The sequence below is a fragment of the Epinephelus fuscoguttatus genome, linkage group LG1, assembly GCF_011397635.1.
Source record: "Epinephelus fuscoguttatus linkage group LG1, E.fuscoguttatus.final_Chr_v1".
NCBI lineage: Eukaryota > Metazoa > Chordata > Actinopteri > Perciformes > Serranidae > Epinephelus > Epinephelus fuscoguttatus.
The window spans coordinates 10,080,069-10,087,374 of NC_064752.1; positions in this window are offsets into that span (position 1 = coordinate 10,080,069).

Genomic DNA, 7,306 nt, shown 5'->3' on the forward strand with positions numbered 1-7,306 from the left:
TGTGTGTGTGTGTGTGTGTGTGTGTGTGTGTGTGTGTGACCGGGGAGGGGGAGTGTGTGTTATGAATAGATGAAGTGAAGGAGGGAGGAGGAGGAGTGGAGGGAGTTTGATGCTTAAACTCAGTTTGGAGTGGAAAAGTACAGCCGTCTGCTCCGGAGGTGGAGACTTCTATGTTGAGTACACACAGCAGCCAATCAGAGCACAGAAAAACACACTGATTGACAGCAGTGCTCAGTGGTATGACAAACAGCAGCAAAGAGTCTCCATTTCTGAACTCACTCGGTCTTCTGACAAAGTTTTGTTTAGTGATTTCAGTGAGTCAACTCTCTAAAGAAACACTAGGCTACTTAATGTGGAAAAGTTGTATATCAGTGGAACTAACGGAGCTGTGAAACATGATGAGACAAGGTTATACAAAAAAAAAAAAGTTTTAAAAATTAAAATGACATTAATATTGCTCTTGTGACAGATGTTTTTTTTCTTTGAAGGAGTGTTTTATAATAGTCCGAAACTTGTAATTAAAGGTTAAAAAAAACAAAACCATTACTGACTGTTCAGTGAACCCCCTCCCCCAAAATTATCCATTCGTAGCTTAGCAACTGTAACTATGACAAGCTTTGATTTTCTCCACATAATGAGGTTGAATACATGGAGCTGTAACTAAGTCAAGAGCTGACTATTTTGAAGTACTTGTACTTATGTAAGTATTTAAATTTTTATGCTACTTTACACTGAACTTTTTACTCCACTACGTTTATTTGATGACATTTTGGTTGCTTTGCAGATTCAGAATGATACAAAACATAAGGCAAATAATAAATTAAGATGTATTGCTGTAGTTTAAGATACTGAGCAGCATGAAAAGTAGATGCTTACATATCAATGCATCACTTTTACTGTCGGTACTTTAAGTATATTTTGATGCTGATGTACTGTTACTTAAAGGTCCAGTGTGTAGGATTTAGGGGGACATATTGGCAGAAATGGAATACAACATAATAAGTATGTTTTTCTTAGTGTATAATCAGCTGAAAATAAGAATCGCCATGTTTTTGTTACTTTAGAATGAGCCGTTTGTATCTACAGAAGGAGCAGGTCTTCGTCCACAGAGTCCGCCATAATGTTTCTACAGTAGCCCAGAACAGACAAACTCAACACTGGCTCTAGATTGGGTTTTCGTGTCGGCCACCCTTTTCTCTGAAGGTAACATACTCTATGTATGAAGCCAATATGTGTATATTTATACGTCTTTTTACTGGTTTCTTGTTTCAAAACAAGCCACAGTTGAACTGTCATAACAGTATCTGATAAAACACAGGATGACAATTCTTTTCCCACATTAAACGCGTTAATTTGGGGTTTTTTTAATTGCAGAAAACCTGTTAAAAATAGGCGACTAACTGCTTTTTTATTGCCAGTAGACTAGTAGTAATATGCTTTTCTGAGTTTTGTTTTTCTGGTGTGTATGTTTGATGTCATGGACAGGCCTGAAAGAGGTTAGTAAACAGTAAAAAGCAGCACGAAGGCTTGTGAAAACTTTATGGTTGCTACCGCTTTTTTTGTATCTCTTACTTATTTAGTCTCTCTCTCAAACTTGGTGTCGAGAAAATTTTGAACATTGTTCGAGGGCTGCTTGGATGAAGATGGATGGTAATTTGTAGTGGGACATTACTGCAGAGTCATTTGACCAGGGAATGCTAATTGCAAACTTCCCTGTTAAATTCAAAAGCCAGAAGTTAGTTTGTGTCAATGTTTCTTTTGTCCATAAGCTTATGTGGGCTGGGCACCTTTAAGTTTTATGAAACTTGAAATGAAAAATCTTCTCACAGAAGGAGAACACACATAGTTTTTGATAAACTGGCCTCCACGCTTTTACACGTCAGCCATTTCTACATGAACAGCCTGTGAGGCTCACTAATGTGAGTGATCTGTTTGCTGCTGCTCCACTAACCTGACAGCTTTAACTACACACTCTCTCTCACACACACACACACACACACACACACACACACACACACACACACACGTGTGTGTGTGTGTGTGTGTAGAGGATCTCAATTCAAGAGGAGAGAAAGAGAGAGAGGAGGAGCTGATATCCTTTCAGCAGTGTGGTAAATGTTTCACTGGACTGACAACCCCCCCAAAGTACACACACACACACACACACACACACACACACACACACACACACACACACACACACACACACTGCCCTGGCTGTGTATGGACTCAGTAGTAGAGTGTAACATTCTTGTTAGATTGATCTGAAAAGAGGACATCAGCTGTTGTATCACTTAGTGGAGGACGTTTAGTTGTTCAAAAGACTAAAAACTAAAGGACATCATGAGTCAGTGTTGTTAAAGTCAAAGTTTAGTTGGAATTACTTTTTTGAACATCACAGTTTGAAGTGTCCTGTCATCAGTTTCACATTCATCTTTTTTTATAATGGTGGTCTATGAGGAAAATGCTTTCTGGGCCACAGGGGATTTTTTCCCCTGTAATTCCTTAAATGGCCACTGGGGAAAATTTGCTGCAAGGCTAAGCGGCTTCCCAGAGGGTCTGGTCTGACATGTTGTTTCTAGTCAACACAGAGCAATGAAGCCAATTTTTGTAGTGGCCAAAAGTGGAATTACAACTTATGTCTCATAATGCCATAGGGCCCACAAAGACTTTTCTCATTGATTGGGAAAGAGACAGAGTGAATCAATGGATAATTTTTTTGAGTTTCAAAGCCCCCGCAAAGTGACAGGATTTATTTCCATTTGGTCCAATAACATTTTGAAAGTCCACAAGAGTCCCAAGATCCAGAAGTTAGCTGCTTGGCTGCACTTGGCCACACTCGGCCATTGTAAGTCTCTAGTGCACATGCTTTCTGAGCCCCGTAATGTGTTTGCAAAGAGAGCAATTTTGGCTTTATGATCCACTGAGCAACTTTCATATGGAATGTATGAGGCCTCTTAATATATCCATGGCCTAAAACTAAAGATGTCCAACCATATTTCCTTTCCTAAACTAACAACAGTAACTTTACTTGCCTTAAACTAACCTCAGTAACTTAATTACATAATCAATTTACTTCATGTTAAGGACTTAACATCATTCATGGGGCGCTTATTTGTAGGATATTATATGAACCGTTTTATGAGGATACGTTGCAATAATGCATTAATAATTATCATATAGTAATAAATACACTTTTTAATACACGTATAATGAATACTTTTTGGTACTTTAATTAGTATTAAAATGCTGATACTTTTGTTTCTTTACTTTTGTAATGTTTTGAGTGCGGGATGTACTTGTAACAAAGAAATTCTACATTGTAGTATAGCTGTTTTTACTTAAGTAAAAGATCTGAGTTCTTCTTCCACGACCCCTCAAGTCCAATTCATGTTTTGTAAACATTTAGGGAAACATTTAGGGAAAAGGACAAAAAGTAAAATAGGGATATTATCAACAAAAAACACCACAGTAACTTTGAAAGTGCTGAAACTCCAATAATCACATATTTGGTGAAGTATTTCAGTAAAAACAAAATGTCACTTGAGACATTCAAGATCTCTAAAGTGTGTCTGCAGGCTGCAGAGTCTCAGCACATAAAGGAAGTTATTGCACATGTAGCTGCAAAACAACCATGAGTGAAGCCAAGACAGCAGAGCTGTCAGCAGTGAAGGAAGCAGTCAGTGATTAACAATAAAGTTAAGTAAAGTTTGCATCATATCTCGTGAGCTTTACGTATGATTTGCATGATGTACTTTATCACGTAGTAAACAGTAACTCCAGCTGTCAGCTACACACGTAGCAACAGTACTGCTGTACATCTCCTCCATTAATTGCACTAAATATGCAGTGATGATTCAAGTGGGTCAGATGTAGGCTATAACAAAAACAACACAACCGTTAATGTGTGGGACACGTCCAACACGTAGTGCGTGTGTGGTGTGTGTGCAGAGGATACACACATGGAAGTGAAACAGGAAACCTCAGCATCTGATTGGCTGTCCCGGACACACAGTCCTGCCTGGTTACTCAACAGCAGAGTGACGCTGAGCCCGTCCGCTCAACACAAGTCTTCTTTCTTTTCCTCCCAGTCTTCACCCTCCAGTGAACAAATATGCAGCCGTGTGTTCGTCTCAACATGTACTGGGATTCTCCTGGCTGCTGCTCAGCTGCAAACCTCTAACTAAAACTATAAATGGGTGTTTTCTTTTTTGAGAGAAATTTTTGTTGAATGAGTTCTCGAGTAGAAGTGACACAAAGCAGCTAAGTTTGAGGCTCCCTGGACAGATGGCTGGAAAGAGAGGACATTACAACCCAAAGACTTAACTTGGAACAAAAACTGAAACCTGTGTGTAAAAGCTGATCCATAACTACTCCTCTTATGAACTGTGTTTGGAGGCGTTTGACTTGTTTCTGTTCTCTTTTTCACTTGACAGACAGATGGTTGGACAGAAGGAAAGATAACTTCCTGCTGAGGTCAATAACTCAAATAAATTCAAATTAACTTGAAGCACAGAGCTCTTGGCTGATGACAACTTATGTGTGAAATGAGACGATTTCCTGGACTGTCTTGATCTGACCTTGTGTGTCGAGGTGGAAAAACTCACAGAGACGCTGATAAAGAAACACCCAATCAGCACACACACAAAGTTCAACACCTGTAAGGCCACTGCATGATATAACAATATCCTGTATAGCAGCTGCAAAATATTCCTTTACTTGCCACACTAATGCCAATCTGCTGACATGCACAAAATAGTTTGTACTTATATACTTCTAAGGACCCTTAGTTTCATACAGTAACCTCTTTGTAACCCTGAAAACTGAACCTCAGCCCGTTCCTAACCTTTACCCGAAAACCAAGCGTGAATCAGTCAACAATTGAGGTCTGGACAAAATGTTCTCACTCTCAAAAATGCCCTTGCAGTCACCTTGCTTTGTACAAACTGTCCTCCCTTTACAGGATTAAAAAAATGTCCTCTCTTTCTGCAACTGTCCTCACTGTGCAAAAAAATGTCTTAACTTGTCAAAGAAGTCCTTGCTTACAGAAATGCACCTCACTTTTCAAAAGAGTTTTCATTTTTAACTGTTTTCCTCACTTTCCAAAGAAGCTCTTTACTTTGCAAAAATGTCTTCAGTTTTAAAGAATTCAAACTCAAACTGGTCCTCACAAAGACAGAAGAACAAAGTACACACACACACACACACGCACACGCACACACATAAACACACACACGGACAGAGTGGAGCTTTAGTTCCTGGCTTTATCTTGAGTCTGTCACTTGTGTAAAGGTTAAAGTTTACTGTGTTTATCTCCCTGCTCAGTTTTGACACATTTCAGTTTATCAGAATTCTGACACGTAAAACAACACAACTGTGGCATCGTTTCAAATTAAGTTAAAATGATTCACCTTCAACCTTTCTGACATACTGTTGAGACACACTGTCAGATAATTCAATCATTCTTAAATTTTCGTCTGTTTATTTTCAAGTTAAAGATGAACTTCCGCAGAGCGAGGAGCAGCGGTGAAGTAAACTGTTCACTGGCCTCAGACCAAAGTCAGTGTGGAGGAATGACTCTGACACCCCCCTCTGGTCAATGTGCGTCATTTAAAAACAAATCTTGTGTCCTGACGTCTGGTGGAAATCTGACCAGAAATCAGTGAGGCTTTCAGTGTCAGAAGACAAACTAAACCTTTTATAAAAACTTCAGAGCTCCTCTTTAAGGGGAAACATGTCAGTCTGTGTTAAAGGAGGGATTTAACATGACTGAAGCTGCTGATTCACATTTTCATTCTTATTTAGGATGAAGCCACATCACGCCAGACTGTCAGTACCTTCAGTGATCTGAAAGATGTTTAGGTGCAAATAAAAGATAGCTTAAGGGATTCTTATTCAATATTCAGGTATCGAGTAAGGGTGCTGGTAAATTGATGGCTAAAATAATGGATTGTGAAATATTAATATGTTTTAATGGGTTATAATGAATAGAATGTTTTTAAAGGGTAGAAAATCCATCCTTAAAATTTACAAAATTACAGGTACCCCTTTATTTGTACCTTCAGAGAGCCAAAGTCTACAAAACTCAGGTCAGGAGTATCATGAAGTGCTCCTGCCTGGCCTGGATGATCACTGGTGTGGAAAAATTATTTTTCAACATCTTATTTTTAATTTATCACTGTTGTAGACCGGAAGTGATTCTAACATTCTCCATTTGTGAAAATGTGTTAACTATAGACAACAGAATTTAAAAAATGTTTTATTGTTTCGTCATTTATAATGTGCGTCTTATGTCTAACATTACATTGACACCTTTCCCATTTAATTCTGCTGAACCTCAATAGCAGTGGCTCGTCTTGAGTCTCCCTACCTTGGCTAGCTATGGACTCCAAATTCAAAAAAGGAAAAGTCTTGGAGGAAAATAAAGAATTTAATAGTGCATGAACAGGATTACTTTGCTTTCACCACCAATGCTGCAAAATTAAAATACCAAGTAATGATAAATAGTACCCTGTCGAGTAGCCACCCTGTTGAAAACATTAACGAATGCTGATTTAGAACTATTACTAACACAAATTTAGGCTTAATAGGCCGTGTTCCTGTTATTATAAGGCTACCTTCATGATATATTTTACAGCTCCAAACAGACTTGTTTTTGGCCAATATAAGGATAGTACAGGTTGCCGACCCCATTATGCCATCACCAAGCTAAGCCATCACAGAAAAGTTGCTGCAACAACTGTACTTCCCAAGATAAAAACTCAAACCTGTCCAGCAGACCTGAAAGCTGCTGCCCTCAGCTCTTGTCTGAGGTCAAACCACCTGGAGGTCAAACCACCAGGCCATGTTTTGTCACTCCCCAGGGCTGACACCAAAGGCCTTGATAGGAGCTTTCTCCTCTCTGCTGTAACAACATGAAACAGCCTTCCCCCTGCTGTCGTCACAGACATCACATGAAGTATTGTTAACGCCTTCAAGAAGAGACTGAACAAACACCTACTCAGCATGAGACTGCAGTCCTTCAGGGGACTAACCTGCTTCATACACATTACTGAGCAGCTGCAGATCAGTGTTAGGATATCTGAGGGGTATACATAAAGCTTGTATCTGCAAAAACAGACAAACAAACAAAAAAACCCTCCAGACTCCATGCATAAGAGAACAAGGCAATACAAAGGTAGGTTCAGAGGTTACTCTTGTAGCTCATTTCAAAGCACCAAGGATTAGATAGAACAACACCAGAATATATTCAGATATAGAGAGGTCACAGAACAGTCATGACAGTCTCACACTGTGCAGCCAAACA